This window comes from Carlito syrichta, unplaced genomic scaffold, assembly GCF_000164805.1.
Source record: "Carlito syrichta isolate Samal-C Ts95f unplaced genomic scaffold, Tarsius_syrichta-2.0.1 Scaffold300181, whole genome shotgun sequence".
Lineage (NCBI taxonomy): Eukaryota > Metazoa > Chordata > Mammalia > Primates > Tarsiidae > Carlito > Carlito syrichta.
In genome coordinates this window covers 137,080-161,155 of record NW_007244277.1, presented here as the reverse complement: position 1 = coordinate 161,155, position 24,076 = coordinate 137,080, and the positions used below count along the sequence as shown (strand labels likewise).

The following is a 24,076-nucleotide window of genomic DNA, read 5'->3' as shown; positions in this document are numbered from 1 at the left end:
AAGATGTAAATGACACGGTTTGCATATGCATTCATTTGGTTGTTTTCCTTGATAACTTGATTTCTGGTAAGATCATAAAAATACCAGCATCAAAAACTTGCAGAATGGCAGAATGTATATTAGTAACTTGGAAAAAAGTCCTGGAGGTATCAGTGGAGTGCTGTTAGTTTAAGAAATGCAGTCTCACTAATGTTATCCATGAAACAAAGGACAATGCATGTGGAAAAATATAGACACCAATGCCTTTGTGTTGAAATGTGGTTGACAGATACAGAATGATAACAAATTTTAGGAATATTTTGACCAGTTTTTGGTTATATCTTCCTTTCTATGTATGCACAATGATGATATTTGATTATGTATATCTCAGTGAGTCTAAAAGAACTTTTCCAAGAAGTATAAAATTAAGATTTCAAGTGATATGTGAGCCATAGTATTATTGGAAGCACATTTTTCTTTTGTATTGGTGCATAAAATAATGGTCCTTGTCACAGCTGAGGACAGATAGCTATCATTGAACTGACTTTTATCCCTTCGGCGCCATTAAATAACATGTCTAAGGTAAATTTGGATCTAGTTTTGACTAACCCCCGAAGTTTTTGTTTTGTAACTTCTCCCATCCCACCCCCAACATCCCTAGTAGTTCTAAGTGAAAGCTTAAAGAAGATGCAGAGGGAGAGGGAGAAGCAGAGAGAGAGAGAGAGAGAGAGAGAGAGAGAGAGAGAGAGAGAGAATGAATGAGAATCCCAGTAACATTCAATCACTATTCAGGTTGCTCTCAAATCCAGATTTATCCTTGATTTGGTGGTACAGCTCTTCCTTCAATTATGCAAGATATCTTGGACTCCTAACATCAAATTCTCCTCTCTTTTTTTGCCATAGGAAGTTCTATTTGGGATTGCATCACTTGCAACCCAAAGTACAAAGCATACTACTGTTTTCATTCACAACTTTAATATATTTATACATCTTACTAGCAATAATACAACTTACTTTTCACTTACCTCTAACAGCCAGATTTGAGCCCGGCTGGCTCACTTCTTTAAATTATGCAGTGAATAAAACTGGTTGATTCAGTTACAGTTTGCAGCTTTGAAAGTGACTGATTCTCTTTAGGGTTAAACTATGCTCTGATCACTGGGTAAGAAGCAGCGAAATAAGCATAAAGAACTCAGACCCACAATCCAGTCAGGTTTTCCTCTGAGCCACTCACGGTTTAAGTGCAAATTGCTTAATTTGGATGGAATTCCGTTTCCCCCACTATAAAAAGATGCAAATTACAAGATGATTTTAAGGACCCTTCTGGTTTTAAAATTCTTGCCTCTTGCACAAATTAAAGTCATCCAGACATTGCATGGGTTATGTGGAAGTAAATTCAGTGGATTTCATGGCCCGTTCCACTCTCAGCTTCTTTGATAATATGTATTTTTTCTTAAAAGAATTCAAATTCAGCATTATCGGGTTATATGCTTAACAGAATTAAATGAAGGTAAGACAGTTTTGCTCAGTGATGATAATTTTTAAAAACTATGATACATCTATGGATGAATGAAGGAATAAACTGGTGTTATAAACCTTATCTCCAAAACCTAACTCATGATAGTTTTCATACTACCAGACTTGTGACTTGGGAAAGGAAAACCTCCAAGTTCTGAAATGGTGTTAGCGTTTTCATTCTTACCCCAGAATAACAGTTGGAGTCAGATCCCAAAGTTAGACAATGAGAAGGAGGCTGAAGTGTGGTTGGTTTTTCATATGGACTATTGGTCTCAAATTTTGACACCGAAATAGAACATGTGAGGATTGCTTTTTTGGAGGGGAATCCCCATGTAGTACAGGCTTCCCCTGATAGATAAGTATTATAGGAACCCATCAGCATTAGTGGACCAATTAGCATTGTTGTGAGAGGCTACATTTGACTTCAACGAATTTTTTTTTTTTGAGATTCTTTCAACATGTTTGCCTGTTTTATGATGGGTGATAGATAAGCACACCTGCCCACACCACGCTGTGTTCAGCAGTTTTTGACCAAAAAAGAGCATGACCCCCATGCCCACACTCTCCATTCACCCAATCTGACGCCAAGCAACTTTTTTTGTTGTTTCTCCACAACACTTTGTTGATGTGGAAGAAGTGAAACAAAAAATGGCAGAAGCACTAAAAGGCATCAAAATTGACAACTGCAAAAACTGTTTTGAGCAGTAGAAAAAGCATCTCAAAAGGCATATTCTATCAAAAGAAGAGTACTTTGAAGGTGACTAAAGTTTAAACATGTAGGAACAAATATATAATTTTTTATAAATAAATGTTGAGTTTTTTTTAGTCCTTCCTTGTATGATTGCTTTTTCTCCCCAAGTATTTATCTTTTAAAAGCCCATATTAATAAGTAATTTGCAATTATAAAAAAGTTTGTGTACTTAATCTTAGCCAGCTGATACTTTTACAAATCCAAAACTGACCTCCTTAGTCAAAATGCTGACTTGGAAAAATAAAACATGGAATGTAGTTGAGAAGTTATTATATTATTGTTTCTTTCAAATATAATAAGCAATTTTTCCAACAAAAGTAGAATTGATTCAATAACTGCCTTCAAGTTATAATGTATTTGAGGAGATACTACTCAATATATATTTAAATTTCATGTTGACATGTAACTCCCTGGAACAACCATTTTCAAATTCAGTCATAAATATTGGTTAGAATTTTTGATATCTTTGTACTAATGACTAACTTGCTTATACTCAAGAAATTACTCAGCGGCATGATTTCTCTCATGTGTTCATTACTTTGGGTAACATGGTAATAAAGGGAAAGCAAGGAAAGGAACAAAACTATCTTTACTGAATACTAATTATGTTCTCTGTCTTCAATGTTTGCAACAGCAGATGTGTCCACAGAACCATAGCATGAATATGGAAATGTCTGTCTGCCTGTCTGTGCATATACTGCAAAGGTTTATACCAACATTATTTGTCTACTCAGGGAAAGCCAGTATGCCCTCTGCAAGATGAGAGTTTTTGGTTTTTTTTGTTTTTGTTTTTTTGAGTTGGAGTCTCACTCAGTTGCCCAGACTGGAGTGCAGTGGTCGCTCCCGGTCACTGCAACCTCGACCTGCTGGGCTCCAGCAATCCTTCCGACTCAGCCTTCCAAGTAGCTAGACCTACAGGCGCGCGCTACCACACCCAGGTAATTTTTTGATTTATTGTAGAGATGAGGTTTCACCAAGTTGCCCAGGTGGGTCCTGAACCTGCAGGCTCAGATAATCCACTCACCTCAGCCTCCCAAATCATGGGATTACAGGCTGAGCCACTGAGCCCAGCTAAGAGTACAGTTCGCCTTTCAAAATCCATAAAGGGGACGGGAGCAGTGGCTTACATCTGTAATCCTAGCACTTTGGGAAGCTGAGGAGGAAGGATTGTTGGAGGTCAGGAGGTGGAGACCAGCCTGGGCAACAAAATGAGACCTCGTCTCTATGAAAAAATTTTTAAAATTAGCCAGGAATGGTGGCATGCACCATAGTCCCAGCTACTTAGGAGACTGAATTGGGAGAATCGCTTGAGCCTAGGAAGTTGAGGCTCCAGTGAACCATGATTGTGCCACTCCACTCGAGCCTGGGGAGCAGAGTGAGACCCTATCTCAACAAACCACTAAAAACAAACGCACAGTCCATCAAGGTAAATCCCTAGCTGCCACATCCATCTCCTTAGACATTAGGAAATCTTAATTAAGCACATGCAGTGAGTCCCAGCTATGGCGTTAATTCTAACAGTACATAAACATCTGCAAGAGCAAGGAGGTTGCTAACTTTGTGGCTCACTAGTAGCTAGCAGCTAATCCACTGCAGAGCCTGATGGATTTCACAAACTCTAGGTATGAACATCCCTGCTGGCTGCTGCAGTGCATCCTCTCTGAGTGAGAGTCAACCCCAGGAATTAGTAGCTCAAGCAACCAGTGCCGCTCTGGAGTTTATAAATACATTTAAAAGTACATAATCTCATCCAGGCCTCACAAGTGTTGTCATGTAGGCATTAGTACTTTTTCTCCATTTGTGGGTTAGAAAATTGAGGCCTACAGAGGTCAAGTAATTTGCTCTGGGTCACACCACAAGTAAGTTCTGGAGGCTAGATAGAGTATAGTTGCCCAGCATAACCACTTTGTTCTATTCCATGGTTTCTTGTCCATTCCCAGAGCTAATTATAAGAACAAGAAACTCTCTAACTTTAATTTTTTACACCTATTCAGAAATCAGAAAATGAAAACTGACAAAAATGTTGATCCAGTATTTTAGCTTCATGTTATTAAATCACTCAGTTACAAGAAGTTACTGTTATGTGACATTTTAGTTGGTCTCTGGAAATATTAATAACTAAGAAAAGAAATATGTGAGTAAGACAGTTTCAGTATTATTTTTGTGGGACTCTTCTTAACTGCTGTCAGTTCTGCTACTGTCAGCATGTGACTCTGTATTGAAAAACATGAACCAAATATCTAACTTTCTGGTTATGATTTATTCTGCAAGCTTAATCTTAGTAAGTATGGCATGAAGTAGTTGAGTCTTTTTTAGAATTAAAAATTCACTTATCCTAGGGAGAAAAGGCAAAACTCTGGTGCAGAAGAATTCTAAATAATGTATGTAGATACCTCATCCTCAGGTGGGGACTATAACCCCTCCTCCTTCAGTAGGGAATTCACATAGTGCCTTCCAGTTAAGAGTACAGTATGGAAAGGAGTGACAAGTCGGGGGCAGAGGAAAGTCACTTCACAGTAGAGAAACCTGACAAATACCTCCTCTATGTGATCAAGGTCGTCATACACAGTAACAAGCCATGTTGATATGCCCCCTTGATAAGAGGTGATTAAAATTATACTTTACATCTGTGGTTCTTCTCCCAGAAACCCATAACTCCAGAGTAATCAAGAGAAAAACGTTCAACAAATTCTGGTTGAGGTACATTCTACACAATACCTGACCAGAACTCCTCAAAACAATCAAAATCATCAAAAACAAGAAAAGTTGGAGAAGCTGTCACAGTCAAGAAGAGACTATTAAAAGATAAACTTAGGCACATTGAGTTTAAAGAGTTTATTTGAGCAAACAGAGACTTGTGAACAAAGCGGTGCCAAACACAAGTCATTGGAGTTTCATGGAATAGATATGAATGTGTTCATGGAGGTAAGACAAAAGAAAACATTCAATTGGAACAATAGCCTTAAAGTCTCTAGTTAGAGGTTAGTTGGTGGTTTCTGATTGGTTAAATCACTCTGACTTAGGTTTTGAGGCTTGCTTTCACAACAACCCAGAATGATAGAGCCCTCTCAGCCTGATGTTATTATTATTTTTTAACATGACTAAATGCTGTGTATCCTGGATGGGATCCTGTAACAAGAAAAGGATGTTGAGTAAAAAATGAAAGAAGTCTGAATGCAGTATGGACTTTAGTTAATAATAATGTGTAAATTTTGATCCATTATAACAAATGTATCCTATTAATTTGATCACAGTTGGTCATGCCATCCAGGCTCTAGCGTAACTCAAAATTCTTAATGACATAGATAATAAAAGTGAGGCTGGAATTGCTCAGAGCCAAACTTTCTTGTTCTGATGAAGTTTTCCTCCAACACCACCACCCCCATCCTCTCACTTTCCTTTCATGGCCAAGGTTCTCATAAGAAAAGTTGAGTTGCCTTTCTATATCCATGGGGAATTAGTTCTAAGACCTCTTTCTGGTATGCTCTCCTGAGGTGCCCATGTCACTTTTATAAATGGCATAATGTTTGCATAGAACCTGTGCATAACCTCCCATATATTTAGACTACCTCTAGATTACTTACAATGCCTAATACAATGTAAATGCTGTGTAAATACTTGTTACTCAGTATTGTTTAGGGAATAATGACAAGAAAAGAGTTTATACATGTTCAGTACAGATGAAATTTTTACGTTTCTTTTTTCTGTTTTAAATTTTTAAATTTTTTTAAAATACATAGAGACAGGTCTTGCTACGTTGCCAAGGCTTGTCTTGAATTCCTGGTCTCAAGTGATCTTCTCACTTTGGTCTCCCAAAGTTTTGGGATTATAGGCATGAGCCACCATGCCCAGCCCAGATGCAATTTTAAAAAATACATATATTTTCTATCCAAGGTTGATTGAATCCACAGATGTGTAATCCACAGACACTTAGGGTCAACTGAATTGACTTGCAGTGTCTGCTTCACCTCTCATTCACTCTTCAAACCATTGCAATCATGGGTCTATCCAATAATGACTCAAAGTTAAAATACAGTGGGTTCTTCTCAGTCTTCATCTTACTTAATCTGATGAATGAAAATTGAAAGTGTTAACCATTCAATTTCTTTAAAACTCCCAGTTTCTTTACCACTGTCTCCCTTGTTCTCCTTTCAAATTTTCTCCTCCTTTGCTAATATAAAAAGATACCCACTCTTCACTATTTATTATTTTTTCTTTTTAAAATTGATATAACTTAAAGTTCTTGGTCAGAAGGGTTATTTGAATAACCCTTGTAGTTCTGTAAATGTAAGGTAAGTAGGCATTTGTTCTTGAATAAAGGACTTTTGTTTTGTTTTAGCAATAACTATCTCTCCCCTTGGTATGCAGAGATGGTCACTGGGAAGGAGATGACTCAGCCACCATAAGAAACTTAGAGTCTTGGAGAGAAGACATCAAAACTCCCAACTCCAATCACCACTCTGAACTCCAGTCAACTAATCATTGAATGGGTTGCTTCAAAATTAGTATGGAATGTGTATTTCTAATCCTGAATTTTACCCCACATCCTTAAAATAAAAATAAAATATTAAATTTATTTTAAAAAATTAGGATGGGTTCATCAAAAAGTCCTGGCCAAAGTCTGGTAGAAGGAGAATATGCCAAGGATCTCAAATGTGGAATACACCAGGAAAATAAAAGATGTTAGCACAAGAACCTCAGGACTCATAGAGGTGGAGAGGTGAGTACATTGGCTTCAGCACAGGATGGCAAAATTTCCTCCAGACCCAACTATCCTGCCATCACTATTGCACATCGGGGGAAAATCACTGGGCCTAAGTATGAATTGAAGGTAGCTGGAACCTAATGTCCAGTCTGTGGCACCACTGTAGTCTGCATGGTCATCTACCCAGGCCAGCAAGGAAATTCCAACACATCCATCAAACAGAAGCACTAGTCTTCAGTGGCAACGCCCTGTGCACTGGGGAAACACAGACAATGGACTCGGCCCCAAAGACAGGGCCCTCACCACTTGATGGTTGGAAGAGGGCTGACCCACATAGCTTCCTATTCTCAGGCTAAATCATCACTTGTCATTCTTGGAAACGTTTGAGGAAGAAACACATGAAAACTCCTTGCTGTTATGGTAAGCATGGATTCAATCAATTTATTGATTGATAATTTATTGATAAGCAGAAGATGTAATTATACTTGTGACCCTAAATTTGTGAGGGTCATACAAGTCACACAAGTTCTGTTCTTTCTGCCTAACCCTTAAACATTGCTACCTTTGAAGACTTTATTCTCTCTCTAGATAAGGCCATCCATTGTCTTCAGTAATCCAATGTCTTCCCATGTCTATGTTTAGAGCAAAGAATTCTGAATACCAGTCTTATCTCTACCTGCCTTCCTAACTGCATTTGGACCTTCCACTCAGGACCTCACACTCAGCCTGTCTGAAAATGTATTTCCCCGAAGTATACCACATACCCACAAAAAAAAGTCTACTCCCTTTTCTTAATAGTGGCATTAGCCAAGACAGAAATATGGGAGTCCTCTTAGTTGGCCGTGTCCACCAAATGACACATCTAACTACCCTTGTTTACTACCATCTTGGCACTAGTCCAGATGCTCATTACTTCTGGCTTGGACTTTTCACACTGCCTCCTAACTTCTTACAGTTTCCAGACATGCAATGTTCTCTGATGGAAACAGTTTCTCATTTCCCACTTCTTGCATCAACTTTTCCAACTCGTAATTGCTTTCTACTAGAGACTTCCTTTCTCATATGGGTTAGGGCCTTTCCTGTATGCTGCCCTTTTACAGTGCTGGCTTCACTGTGCCTGGATTCTTGTTTCTTTTCCTGGCTGAACTCTGGGCTCTGGAAAAGAGGGTCTGTCTCATCCACCCTTGCAGCTCGACAGTCTAGCACAGTGTCTGGCCCTGAGTAGTTGTTTAATAGTAATATTAATTTACTCCTTTCTACCAGCCTATCCTTTAACAGTCCATTCTCCACCTCTTATTCCAAAATAAATCCATTACTCCACAGCTTAAAACTCCTCACTTGTTTTCCTATTTTTCACAGTAACATTTGTCAAATAATATTCCATTTTTCACTGCTCTATGAAAACAAAATAAAGGGTAATTTTTTTTCTTCAAAAATGTATTGAGAGAAAGAAAAGCACCCTTGACATCCAGGAGCTGGCCTGACACTACCAGCTAGGCCTGGGCTCTAGTGTTGAACATAAGCAAGTTCATGGAGCATCAGCACCAGATAAGGCCACTCTGTAAATGGAATGGGTTGGGTCAAAAACAAGAGCACCTCATAATCATATGTGAACACAGACACAACATGAACACCGTCCAAGCCACAAAAATGACCCAGCATCCTCCTATGCTCGATAACTGAGTACCTGCTTCTTCTTCACCAATTAGTTTAGCCTCTGTCTAGTCTTCTCTTCTTCTAGATATGTTAAGATCCCCAATCACAGATTTAACTCCACTTCCCAACAACATCCAATCCCGAGCAAAGTCCTGCTTCCTTAGGCCCTCCCCCAATCACTTACCACAAGTCCATATCCTTTAATAAACTCTTTCTAACACCATCTCCCCGAGATGCCCCCCACCACTGTTATGCAAGGGATGTCTTCTTCCTTGCTGCCAGAGTCATAAACCCAACTTGTTCAATCATAAGCATGGAGAGCACAGGCAGTATTTTGATATATATAAGTGAAATACTAAAAACATGTATACTATGGCTCATGTGATAATGTGACTAAGAAGAATGAGAGGAACATGCATGCACACCTGATGCTCGATCTGTACGTTGGCACATAGCCAACACTTTCTTATTAAGCATTGCTTTGCATTGTCTATTATCCTGTCTAATCATTTCACCATGTTTTTGTTATCATTTAATTGCACTACATATACGAAAAATGAGGTTCTCCTGGATTTATCCAGAAAGAAGGAAAGTTTTACCTTATTTGTTTAAAGGAGAGTTCCAAATAGCTTCTGATAAGATGTAGCTGAAATGCTGGCTCCATCCCTCACACTTGGGACACACAGGCTTATGGATGGCATAGACAGTATGTGGTGCAGAGTAGACACCACACTTCAGATAGTTGGAAAATCTGGACATTGAACTAATTTGTGAAAGTGAGAACCCCTCGATCCTTTCAGAGGTGTTTGAGTTGGTTACATCAACTCCTCCCTTGTCTTCTCCAATCCCAGTAAAATCTACAAATATAGAACATCTTTGTGCAGTTGGTTTTTCTATGGAAATTGGAGAAGAATCAAGTTTCACCTCTAGGGCCATTCAATAAACTCTAGTAAACTATGGCTTTTTGTAAGCTATAAAACTGGGGATGTGTTTTGACACAATTCTATCTAGATCTTAAGAGGAGGGAGAAACTCTTGGTCAGTGCATAATCTAAGGAATAAACGGAAAGTTTTGGGTGAAAGTGTATAATGGAAATGGTTGTAAATAGACTATGGACTCTTAGAGGAAGTTATTTTTTCCAATCCTTGCTATTCAAGCAAAATGTAGTCTAGGATACAACAGTATTGGCATCACTTGGAAGTGTATTAAAAACACAGTTTTCCAGGATCAGTCACAGACCTACTGAGTGAGAATCTACATTTGAATAAAATTCATGTTTCATATTGAGAAGTATTGGGAATCTGGCACTATACTTTACTCACTGCTGAAGGAAGAGAGGGAGGGGGAGAGGGAGGGGAGAGGGAGGGAGGAATCTTGTTTTGAAAACTCATACATTAGAATATAATAAATAAGTATTTTAAGACTTTATAAATTAGATGATAAAAATACTTTAAACTTAAAATTTAAAAACTTTATGTAGTCCATAATCTGCTCTTTTTTGGTTTCATTTGTTCTCTAGTATCTTATATTATTGTCATAAAACTTCTCCCAACACATTTTTAACATAAGTACTAGTGTATGTAGCAGTTCATAAAACTATCTCCTTTTTATTACTCAACTAATTTGACATAAAAATACTTTCACCTTTGACCTGAAATAAGGACATTAATATTTTCTCATTATTAGCTACCCAGATAGCACTGAAGTTTTAATATATTATTTTCCTTTCATTTGTTTATGTTTTTAAGATGTTTCTTTTTGTTATTGTTATTGTTATTATTAATATTCTCTACCAGCATTGAGCACTAACTTTCATTCATTTTTTTTGGTAGAAAATAAGTTGTGAAAAAAACTGTGTAAGTCAATATTCAACTTATAGTTTGTGTTCCCTTAAAGTTGTAAAATAAAATTATAAACATTCTCCAAAATTTTTTCAGTCTTAGATAAATTTAAAGAATGACTAGAGGTCACAGTCATCTTTGATAATGAAGCTTGTGCAGAAATAACCTTGTTTATATAAGTACTCAGGAATTCTAAGTACTGTGTTGGCTCTTATCCTTCTTAGGAAAGATAAGAGAATGTTTGAAGTGCTCACATGCCAGTGACCTCAAAAACAATAAACAAAGAGCATTAGCCTAGAAGAGAAAATAACTTATTTAAATTTAATTCAAGTTCTCTTTAATGTTTGATGAAAAGAAAGAAGTTCCCCAGGATATTCAACTATTATCTATACATTATTTTTACTTTTAGACAGTTAAGAAATTGTGTGAGGGCTGCTCATCTTATAAAACATATTTGCTATAGGAAATTCAACCTTTTCCTCAAACTGTAGAATAGTTTAATTTAAATATTTATTTATTTATTTTTTGAGTTGGAGTCTCTGTCGCCCAGACTGGAGTGCAGTGGCCTCTCCCAGCCACCGCAGCCTCGAACTGCTGGGCTCCGGCGATCCTTCTGCCTCAGCCTTCCAAGTAGCTAGAACTACAGGTGCACGCTACCACACCCAGCTGATTTTTTATTTATTGTAGAGATGAGGTTTCGCCAAGTTGTCCAGCTGGGTCTCGAACCTGCGGGCTCAGGCAATCCACTCACCTCAGCCTCCCAAAGCACAGGATTATAGGCTGAGCCACCGAGCCCAGCTTAAATATTTATTATGTAAACCATTTATTACAGAGATTATCCACTATATAAATTATACAGCATTCTGTAACTGAACTCAGCAGCCTTGTACAAATTGTCCTGTTACAATATTTAATATGAAGGGTCACCTTAGACTTTGGGCTTGGCTTTCCACTTGCAGCCTGTTTAAAATAAAGAGTTCACCTAGTATGTACAATTTGAAACATACCAGAAAGCTTTGTTCTTCCACAGAATCATAATTAGAACATTGTTATTTATCCTAAACTTTTTTTTTGTTTGTTTGTTTTTTGTTTTTTGTTTTTTTGAGTTGAAGTCTCACTCGGTTGCCCAGACTGGAGTGCAGTGGCCGCTCCCGGCCACCGCAGCCTCGACCTGCTGGGCTCCGGCGATCCTTCCGCCTCAGCCTTCCAAGTAACTGGAATTACAGGCATGTGCTACCATGCCCGGCTGATTTTTTTGATTTATTGTAGAGATGAGGTCTCACTGCCCAGGTGGGTCTCGAACCCGCGGACTCAGGCAGTCCACTCACCTCAGCCTCCCAAAGGCGCGGGATTACAGGCTGAGCCACCGAGCCCGGCTCTTAAACTTTTTTTTAAGAGATGGAGTCTCACTTTGTTGCCCAGGCTGGAGTGCAATGATATAACCATGGCTCGCTATAACCTTAAACTCCTGGGCTCAATCAATCCTCCCTGCTCAGTCCCCCAAGTACTTGAGACAACAGGTATGTGCCATCATTCCCTGATAAGTTTTTAATTTTTTGTAGAAATGAGGTTTTGCTATGTTGCCCAAGCTGGTCTTGGACTCCTGGCCTCTAGCAATTCTCTCACCTCGGCCTCCCAAAGTGCTGGGATTACAGGCATGCACTTGACCTATTCTTAACTTCTTGAAGATGCTCTTTCCAGCCTTGATTACTTACCCACAATTAACTGCTTATTTTTAAACACCAGCTTGGAAAATAATGTGTCCTGGCAGGAGAAATGCTAATAAAAAGAACATAAAGCAAGTATTCTAAAACCAGAAGGAGTTATTGGCTCTTTGTTTGGGCAATTGACAGGGAAGGGCCCAGCAGAGGATTTGACTCATAGTTTCTCTTTAAAAGTTCATGTTCTTTAGATTAAGTTACTATTACAACTACCATTAGGATTGTACACATTCATGTGGTCTTGTTTGAAGTAACTTTTTTATTGACATAGAGCATGTGGAAGTTTGTACACATCATGAATTTTCACATGTGAATCCACCCATATGACCAACACAGAGACCAGGAAACAGAACATTGCCAGTTTCCCAGAAGGCTCAGTTCTGCACCCTTCCACTACTGACTCAATCCCCCTATCTCTCTAGGGCAACTTCTATCACCCACGCCTATTTGAACTTTATGAACATGTGGCTTGAACGCTTTTGTATCCAGCTTCTTCATGGACATTACTGCTTGTAATTGTAGTTTATACATTCTGATTGCTGTGTAGCATTACAAGGAATATAACAATTTGTTTTTCTACTTTATTATTGATGGTATTGGGGCTGTTTCCAGTTTGGACAATAATGAATCATGCTATACATATACAGTTTCAAATCAAAAGTGATAAAGTCAGTCTGAATAAGGGAAAGTTTGGCAGATACTTTCTTTTTCATCATTATTTTTAACTAAAAAAAGCTATCAGATTAGATAAAGCAGAAATAAACCTTTGAATCTAACATTTCATAATCCTATAATATCTAAATAACACTTCTTTTCATAAAAAGTAGTATCTACATAGTCAGCTCACCATTTTTCTATTGCTTCTATAATAAATGGGGTGGCTTAAAAAGAACACAAATTTGTTTTCTCCTAGTTCTGGAGATCAAAAGTCCAGAATGGGTCCTACAGGTCAAAATCAAAGCCTTGGCAGGGCTGTATTTTTTTATCGAAGCTCTAGGGGAGAATCTGTTTCTTGCCTTTTCCATCTGTAGAGGCAGCCCACACACCTTGTCTTCTGGTCTGCAGCCAATAATCTCGTTACACTGTATCTCTAGTCCATCTTCCCCAACTTGTCTGCCTCCCTCTCTCTCCTATAAAGATTCTTGTGGTTATATTGGGCCAACTTGGATAATACAAGATTATCAAGATCCATAATCACATCTGCAAGGTCTTTTTTGTCATATATCATAACACATGCACAGATTCCTGGGGTTAGGGCATGGACATCTCTGGGGAGGCCATTTTTCAGCCTACCACACCAACTCTCTGAAATTATGTTCAACTCCCATTCCCCAGTACACTTTGGCCTTGCCACCTCACTGAAGTAAGGCAGAAACTCATTGTTCTTTTACTCTATGATCTTAACTCCTAGACATGCACAGTGCAAGCTCCTTGAGGGGAGGGATTGACCTGGCTCCTTGCTGTTTCCCCACCACCAGACAATTGATGGCACTTAAGTGTACACTCAGTAAGTATTGGTTGGTTTAATCAAGGAGCAGCATTCCCTGCATGTTCATGTCTTCTTCCTGATAGATGAGGAGCACTGTGGGACATCCAAGGACCTGGAACAGCTGCCTGAGATTATGGTTTTACTCTATGTTCTGGTTTCTGCCAAAACACTTAAGATGTCTCTGTGTCTCAGTTTCCTCCTCTGAAAAATGAGGTGGCTGTCAAAGGTGACATCTAGAGTATTCATATTCATTTTAAGTGGAAAAAATGCTTGTTATAGATTATAGAGTGAAAGGATCAGAATTCAAAATTCTATAAATAGTATGCTTTGTACAATTATGCACCATGCAACGTAAGATGTTAATAAAAGGACAAACTGAGCTGGGGGTAATATGAGCATTCATTACTATCTTCACAATTTTTCTGCAACTTTAAAATTATTGTAAAATAAATAAAGCTTATTTTTTTAAAAGTTGTTTGGCAGTAAGACTAGATTATAAGTTCCTCGAGGGCAGGTACCCTGTTCTCCCTCATACTTGTTTATATAGAGCCTACAACAATATTTCACACAGAGTGCCCAATAAGCATGGAAATATAAAAAGAAAATATGTATGTGAATTTCAGATTACTACAGACACAGCCTTTCACGACTGTGCAATAAGATTTGCTGTATGTAATGATAAAGGCTACCTGGGCTTGTTGACATCACTTAGTCATCAAGGAATGGGGTCATGGAGTAGGTTGGGAAGTATGCAGCCTTGAAAAAGATGCCCTAGAAGGGCAGTAAAGGGGACCAGAAAGGACATTTGTAGTTTGAACAGGCATACTTAATTATTATTTCATATTTAAAAAGTAGAAAAAAATACTACCCATGATTCTCAGTGGGGGTAAGGATAGATGTTGAAGGAGTGTGTGGAGTATATATATCCACATCAAGGCACATATCCAAAACTGGTTGTAAATTATGGTATTGTCATTTGTACGGATTTTTAAAGCTTGAGAAATATTGGACTAAATTATTGGAGTCCCCATTAAAGCCACTTCATTACTAAGAAAATTAAGCTACCCATTAACCATCAGCGATCATGACTTTCATTGTCTTCAGATCCTCTGATCATCTCTAAACTGAATGTTTGTGTCTCCCCCAAAATTCATATGTAAAATTCTAACCCCCAAGGTGACAGCATTAGGAGATTGGGTCTTTGAGAGGTGATAAGGGGAAGCCTTCATGAATGGGATTATTGCTGTTATAAAATAGGCCCTAAGGAGCTCGTTTGCCTTTCTGTCATGTGAGGTTTCAGTGAGAAAACATCTTCTACAAACCAGTAAGTGAAACCTGGAAGGGGCCCTCCCCAGACACTGAGTCTGACAGTGCCTTGATCTGGGATTTCTCAGCCTCAGAACTGTGAGAAATAAATTTTTGTTGTTTATAAACTACCCAATTTAAGACATTTTTGTTATAACAATCTGAAAGGATAAAGCAGTGCTTATTTGATTCCAATACCAAACAATTATCTTTATAAAAGCTGAGGTAATGACAAAAAAATTATATGTAGAAAAATTAATGTTAAGAAAATATTAAATAACTAAGTATGGTCATTTTGTGTGACTAAATAGCGGATCACATTTCTTTTTGTTTTACTTAAGCAAATTTTCTTTCTGGGATTAAAATAAAATTAACTTTTAAAAGTATTTTAAGTGTCAACATAAGACTTTTTATAGTTGGCTTATAATTTGAGCAATTAATATTATAAATCTCTATGCATATGAACAGGCTTTATCAGAATTTTTTGAGTATTTAGAGATGTCTCAATTTATCCTTCACCCCTCCTTTCAAACCTGCTTTTTCTTTGGTCTGCTTTATCTTAGAATCACTATCCTACCATTTGTTCAAGCCAAAATCATTAAAAAAAAGATCTTCATTTATCCAGCTTTTTTCCTCACTGTCTAACAAGCAGTCCGTTAACAACTGCTGTCAACTCTACCTCTAAAATATATCCTGAATCCTTCCATTTCTCTTCATCTCTACTGTCACCACTTTCGTCTGAACCAATGTTTTACAGACTATGAGTTGCCACCCATTGCTGAGTTATGAAATAAGTGTAGTGAGTTGACAACCAGCATTTATTCTTTTACAAGTGAAAAGAAAAATAAAATCTCAGAGTTCATCACTCATGGTAAGGATATGGTCTCATGAAATTTTTCTTTATGCATATGTGTTTATGTGCTGAGTCACCACGTAAAATATGTTTCCTCCTGTGGATTGTGATTTTAAAAGTTTGAAACCCTTACAAGTTAAGCCCACATTATTTTTCACCAGGACTGCTTATTTTTGGCATGCCAAGAAATCAAATTCTTTCCGATGGCCTAGTGGCTCAACATGGTCTAGGGTCTTCTCACCTCTCCAATCACATCTTCTATCTCTCATCACCCTCACCCGCCATCCTCTAATCACTCTGACCATCTTTTCATTGAACACACCAAAGCATTCCCTCCTCAAGGACTTGGTACTTACTGCTTCCTCTGCATAAAACGCTCCTCACAACACTTGCAGATGCCTCCTGGTCTTAGCACAAGTGCCATCTCCACAAAGTGATCTTTCTCAAACACCCCCGTCCTTCACTCTTTTCTTTCTGTCCTGGTACCTCTTATTATCTGAAATTACCTTTTATGCTTATTTCTTTTATTCAGACTTGCTTACTGCCCATCTCTCTTTGTTGGAATATATAAGGGAGGACCCCCTCAAAACTGGAATTATCATTTGGAGGGCAGGCCTCTTGTGGTACAGGCTTCTCCCACAAGGTAAGTGTTCTGGGAGCCTATTGGCATCTGGGTACTAGCTAGGTCTGTTGTGAGAGGCTGCGTTCAGTTTCATCAAATTTTTAAAAAAATTCTTTCAGTGTGTTTGCCTATTTCATGACAGATAATTGACAAACACACCTGCCCATACCACATTGCATGGTCAGCAGTTTTTGACCAAAAATAGGTTAACGCCCATGCCCAATCCTCCCTACTCACCCAATTTCACCCCAAGTGACTTTTTTTGTTTCCCTGCATGAAAAAAAGTATTCAGAGGGAAACATTTTGCTGAGATGGAAGAGATGGGGGGAGAAACCCAGCAGAGGCACTAAAAAGCATCAAAACTGACCAGTTCAGAAACTGTTTTGAGCAGTGGAAAAAGCATCTTGAAAGGTGTATTGCATCAAACAGAGAGTACTTTGAGGTTGACTGAAGTTTAAACATATAAGAATAAACACAATTTTTAATAGATAAATTCCGTTGTTTTAGGTGCCCCCTCATAAGTTCTAAGAGAACAGAATCTTCGTTGTCTGCTTTTTTTCATCGATGTGTCTCCAGATCTTAAAATTGAGCCTGGCACATAGTACGTACTGAATATTTTGTGACTGACTTACTATCTAGTGACTCACCATATGTGAAACACTATGCCAGATTTGGGGGTGAAAGAAGAAAGACACACCCAACAGTTACTTGATATTTAGCACCAAAGTGTTCCCTAACTTTGTGTTAATTCATGACAGCTGCTAAAACAAAATACTACATACACAACAGAAATAATAGAAATTTAGTTCTGCTTATAGACAACAGAAATATATTTATATCAGTTCTGGAAGCTAGGAAGTCCAAAATCAAGGTGCTAGCCAATTTGGTGTCTGGTTAGGACTCGCTTCCTTGTTCACAGATAGCTAACTGTCTTCTCATTGTGACCTTACATGGCAAAAGGGGTGAGGGATCTCTTTGAGGTCTCTTTTATGACACTAATTCTATTCACAAAGGCTCCATCCTCATGACCTGATCACCTCCCAGAAATCCTACCTCTTAGTACCATTACCTTGGGAGTTAGGATTTCAACATGTGAATTTTGGGGAGACATAAACATTCAGTCCTTGTGACTTCTATTCCCTTACAAATTCCCAGCTCTTCATGGGCAAGGACCTGAATGGTTTTGTTCACTATTTATACCTTTCCCATGCATTATGACTGGTACCTAGAAGACTGATTTTTTAAGTGAATGATGAGAGCTTGAATTTGTGGTGACCCTGTACACAGTGTTGAATGATTTTCCATCAAGTTGCTGCAGCCAGGGTTAAGCACAGAAAATGCAAACATTTGGCTTGATCCAGGGTAAGGATATTTAAGAGTTGAAGTTAGTGGTTGGAAAGTCACAAACGGAGAGGACAATGGAACGTAGATTTCTTCTGGTTTTACTTTTAAATAAACAGCTTAGATCACTTTAAAAAAGGAATGGTCCAAAATTATAAGAGTTTTCATTTAGCGGTAGTCATTTTATTTTAAAAAATGTTTAATTCACAATACAAGTTTCATAAATCTTGGGTATATTTGTATTAATAGGAATACCATCAGTTTTATTAGCAAACACTACTTTCAGTATAGGGATGCACATTATTTTCTAGTTACACTTAAATAGTAGATAAGGTAAGTTGTTTCTCAGAGTGCTAGTTTATCATTCAGTGGGTTATTTGTCATTATTCCTTTTCTATTATTTCTTATTGGCAAATTATATCCTATGCTGCTTGGTGTATCTTCTCCAGTTTTTCCAGAGTCAGAGATTTCAGGGGTAAAAGTTTGAGGTTACACAGCACCATTTTTGTTACGTCTTCCATAGACAATTGCCCTTGTTTTGGAAGAACTTCCCAGAATATTGACTTTACTTCTACCAAATCTGAATTGTTGGATACAGTAAGTTTTGTCCTGAAAGTTCTGGTCTTTTTCCTGCAGCTTTTGACATCCATTCCAATATTAGCAAGATGACTGAGAGTTCTTGATTCAAGCAGGCACATCTCTTCCCAGATATCTCAGCTGTTGCTTTGGGTAACAGTGAGATTAGTCATTTTAAAAGAAAAAAAAATTAATGTACTGTTACATCTATTTTCTCACTCCATTCTTTAGGACTTACATTTAATTTTTTGTGCATTGCAATGCTAAGGAATCATCTGCATTTTTTCCCTAGACTAAAGCAGATTTACTTACATTATTTTCCTTTATGATAGGGTATCTTAGAGGGTCTGTCTACTGATATGAAAATCAGGAATAGACCTATTATAATATCATCACCAGTCAGCTAATGACCAAGAAATTGCAAGAATCAAATAAGTGTACCAACCAAGTAACAGATAATAAACCTGGTGATAATTACTCTTTCCTGCTTCATCCTGGCCTTGACTCTCCACAAAGCCTATCAGATAACCCCAGCAGTCTATACTTAGGGTCACTAAGAAAACAGATATCTTATAATGCAGGTTTCTCCCACTAGGTAAGTGTTCTAGGAGCCTATTGGCATCCGTGTACCAACTAGCACTGTTGGGAGAGGCTGCATTTGGTTTCATTGCATTTTTTTTTGTTTTAATTCTTTCAGTGTGTGTGTATAGAAAGTGCTGATCTTATGGAGAGTCCCAGTACTGAGTCAACCAAGCTAACTGACCCATTAGTGTTACACTAGCTTCTAACATAATTGGAGGATGCAGATTTTTTTGTTTTGGTGAGAGAGGAATAGACAATTTACTATTTACTTTTCAGTAGTCATTTATTTTCCTTTTTGATGATTATATTAATTGTGGGAAACAAAGAAAGTAGGTTCTATATTTGGATACCATGATCAAGATGTTTATATCTTCTTTCAAAGGTTAACATTAGAAAGAACATTTAAAAATTCAACTTGGCTACAAGTATAGTGGGAAAGTACATCATTAAAACTTTATCTCTTTTCCCTAAGAAGCTAAAGCACTCAGCAAATATTACTCAGCCATTTTGGTTGGGTTCATTGATTGCAAGTGATACCGTCTCCTCTTTCAAGTGAGGCAGATAGAGTCATAAACAAGAGGACTCACTCAAGGGCAAACGGTCACAATCAAAATCAGAATTTAGATCACCTCCAAAAACTTACACAAATGAAACCAGTATTCTGGAACTGCTGTCTGATACTGTAGGGTGATGGGTCGCCCCCAAGTTACTTAAGGGTGTACATCCACTGCTTGAATCCTGAAGGTTGGGTGGTGAGCCAAGGCCATGGTGCTCAGCTGAGGAGCAAGCATCCCTGAGAATCCAAACATCCTGGAGGATATTTGAGAGCATATCAAGAAAAAAAAAATTGGCCAGGCTCGTCGTCTCATTCGATAATCCCAGCACTTTCGGAGGCTGAGGTGAGTGGATTTCCTGAGCCTGTGGGTTCGAGATCAGCTCAGGCAACTTGGTGAGACCTCGTCTCTACAACAAATAAAAAAAATTAGCCAGGCATGGTAGCGTGTGCCTGTAGTTCCAGTTACTTGGAAGGCTGAGGGAGAAGGATCACCGGATCCCAGCAGGCTGACACTGGGGTGGCCGTGAGCGTGCGTGCCACTGCACTTCAGCCTGGGCGACGGAGTGAGACTGCAACTCAAAAAAAAAAAATATCTCATTGTACGCAGTAGCTTAAAAACAGCAATTTCTGCAAAGAGCCAGAAAATTAGCTTAAAAACAGCTTTGAAAATGGGTGTCCAAGCAGATCTCCAGAGTTATCCTGCTGCTGCTCAGAAGTGCCCTGTATGTGAGTCCTAACAAACTCATTTACTCGGCAAGCCGGACTTGGCCGAGTCATTCTTTGGTTTCTCAGTTCCTTCTTAGTTTGGGGAAACATTGTACACAGTCCCAGATTTTTCTCATAACAGAAGAATAATGCTCACAACCCACCACACCATGGCTATACTCCCTAATCAATTATGACGATTGATCCTAATTGTCATAATCACTCAATGATGGAATCTGAAAGAAAGGGGGACTGCAATTCACCCTGCTCAACTCTTCACTTTACAAATGGAAAAACAAATGCCGGTGAGGAAAAAGTATTTGCCTAGAAGGATAACTAGTGGGTAGTGGAGTCAGAACTGGGACCCAGGTTTCTGGATTCTCTGATGAAAAGTCTTTCCACCAGGTTATTCAAAATATCCAAGTCTGAGCTGAAGCCTGCAGAGGGCTGTGTGCCCACTACTTGCCCCAGTCATTGGGGGTGGGGGAAGCACCTTTTAAACCTCTTGGCTAAGAGAAGACATAGCCACTCAGCTGTGCCCCAGCTTCTTTATGGCAGGAAGTTCTGAGATCCAGGCTGTCAGTCAAATGAGTTTATTTTTCCTGGTTGTTCTAGGAATTCACTTGACAAGTAGCAACTGTTCAATAAACGTTAAAATAATTTAGTGAGCGTACTCCTCCCAACTCTACCAGAAGAGTTTCCTTTTGTTGATAGTGGGAAATTCCCTCACTACATGGCCTTGAGGATAATGAGGATATAAGAGATCAGTGAGAGAGGCGAGGGCCTCCAGGCCAGGGCATGGCGGATGCTAGAGACTGGAGCTGCATGAGCATGGGTGGACAGTGGTGACATTTCATGGGAACTTCACAGTGGATGGTGAGGTTGAGTAGATAGGGGAGGATTACACATATTATTGAGAACCTCAGATCCAACGTAAGGAATTTAAACTTGGAGTGGAATGCTGGGAGTTTTGAGGTTTGAACAGGACTATGACAAAAATTTCTATAATAATAACTTCGTCAGTGGCATGTGTGATGGAAGCGGGGCACGTGTGAAGTCAGAGAGACCCATTAGAAGATTGCATTGTTGTCTAAGAGAGAATGTGCCTCTTTATTTTCCCTCTTAACAATCCATAAACCACAAAATGAAGACCTCACACTGCCCCTGAAGCCTCCACCCCTGCTCCAGGAACCACAGCCTCTTCTGCTCTACCCTTTGAGCTTTCCCCTCTTCTCTCATCATCTAAAGATCTCTCACCTAGGGAGTCCATCCCACTGCAGGACTGGGGTCTCCTTGACCCACAGTAGCCTCTAGCTACTAGACCGGCAGCCTGAAACTCCAGAGAAAGACCTTATTCTTTAGGTCTTCTGTCATCTCTTGACCTTTCTCAAGCTTCTTGATAGAGCTGGTCTGACTGTATAGGGAGCAATGAGTCATGGGGACAAGATGGGGAACCTGAAAGGACTGTGAGAAAATCATAGGTCAGTGATGACTCAGTAAACTGGAATACATGGATATGAGGGGTTAAGGCATGAGAATGGGTCAGAAATCAGAAGCACAATCAAAACCACAGTGGTGATTGATTGATCACAGCTCACTGCGGCCTCAAATTCCTGGGCACAAGCAATCTGCCTGCCTCAATCTCCATAAAAGCTGGGATTGTAGGAATCTGTCACCACATCTGGCTAAGTTTCTTATTTTTTTTTTCTGTTAGAGAAAGGGGTCTTGCTATGTTGCCCATGCTCGAATTCCTGGTCTCAAGCAGTCCTTGCCTGCCTAGCTTACCAAAGTGCTGGGATTACAGGCGTGAGCCACTGTGCCTGGCTGCTATTATACTTAAAGTCTGTCATAGGTTCCACTCGACTTTTCTAACTACTACACCTTCTCATTCTCATTCTTGGCAAATTATCTCAGGTCCTTTCCCCCTCTCATCTACCAGACCCGTTAAGAGCTGCCATGAGCATGCTCACCAAATTCCTGCTGAGGCCAATGCTCTGACATTCTGACATCATCACCCAGCAACATCTGTCTCTTCTCAGCCTTATTTGAGTCAGATTCTGTCCTTCAAAATCCTGTTGTCTCTCTCTCTCTGCAATATTTATCAGGTTCACCCCTTTATTTCCTTGTCCTGGGCCAACCATCAGGTTTAACTACTTTGCAGGTCCTTGACCAGTTTGTCTATCAATTTTCTAGTTTCTATATTCCCATTCCTCTCGTTTGACACTGAGACTCTCCCTTGAATGTCATTTAGATCACATTATTAACTTTCAACGCTACACTTATTCCTTCCTAATTACCTCATCTCAAATTAAAGCGCTTGCTAAAGGGATGGGAGAGTTGGAAGAAATGTCAGAGATACTTCAAATATTATTTTACAGACAACAAAACTAACACTCCAAGAAATTAAGATACTTCTTCATGGTTACCAGAGGTTTTTAGGCACCTCACTCTTTTCAAATTGCTCTTTTCCAATTTACAAGTCAAACAAATCTACCCTCTTTTCCTCATCCATGCATACAACCTTTCTGTCTACAATACGGTATACTTTGAGAGCTGCTCATTTTGTCCTCTAAAACCTCTCAGATGAGCTTGCCTGGAACACAAATTATTCCTGGAAGTTTAAGTATTGGGCATAGTTTGGTTTTTGGTAACTATGGCAGAGTAGGACTGTGGCCCCTTGCAAACTGGGACAGCCTGCCAGAACCACTGCTTCACAAATGCTGCCTACTCGAGCCACCTCTGCAGAGGCATCTAGTTGTTGGCAGTGGGAGAAACACTGGTAAAATATGCCTCTTCTTGATACACATAGCTTCGAAACTGTAAGAAAAATCATGTCCCACACAAGTGAACATGTGTAGATAGATATGTGTATGTACAAACGTATATACACACGTACCTACAAACACCTATGCAGAGAAGTATATGTAATAAATATGTATATATTACACTATAGCATAGAAAAGTCATAAAACTTTTTTTTTTTTTTAATTTAGAGAGGGAATCTCACTATGTTGTCCAGGCTGGACTCAAACTCCTGGGCTCAAGTCATTCTCCCACCTTAGCTTCCCTAGTAGATGAGACTATAGGTGCACGCCATCAAACCAGACTCCAAGAAAAATCATAAAACTTCTTATACTCTGATACAAGGCATAAGAGTTTTACTATTTTCATTTGCTTGATAAGTTGGTGTCATACAAAATGCAATGCATATAGATAGCAGTTTATTTTTCCTATTCTCTGAAGTTGTTTCCTCCTTCCTTTTGTGGCATTCTTTCCAAATTTCCTCCTACCCTTGACCTTTATCTTAATACAAATACAGTCCATCGTCCCTATTACCTTTCATTTCTCTACATAGGTCTCCCTTGAAAGTTCTGCTCAGGTAATTTCTGCTGATAAAGTCTATGATCTGGTAAAATAACAAGACTAGATATGTTGATTGGATTTAGCTAGAGGTAGGAGAAGGAGGGGGTTGTGTGGCTATGGCAGGGAGAATCTAGGAGCACTGTGCCAAAAATGACATGGGCACAGCTACTCAAATTGAGGGTGGTGTGCACAGTCCTTAGATGAAGAGGCCAATTTTGAAGGGGAATCCAGAAACACCTATCAGATTATCAATTAGTAGCATGAGGAAAAATTATTAATTTACCACATCACTTATTTTGTGCATGCTGAAGGATATCAAAAAGGACAGGAAGCAGTAAATAGATTTTGGAAAAGACTAGAGAATTCCTGTAAGAGGGATTCTCTATTAGACTGGAGGGCAAGTCATGTTTGCAACAGCCTGAGGTGTGGGAGAGAGACCCCACTCACATTTGCTTTAAGTGGTTCTGAATACTTGTAACCTTACCTGTGGACCATCTCCACTGACAGCTGTGA

General features: G+C 38.9%; 1 pseudogene; it reads right to left on the bottom strand.

Moving 5' to 3' along the window:
* Window positions 1-18,146: 18,146 nt before the first annotated feature.
* Window positions 18,147-18,427, bottom strand: LOC103256989 (annotated as a pseudogene).
* Window positions 18,428-24,076: the final 5,649 nt, after the last annotated feature.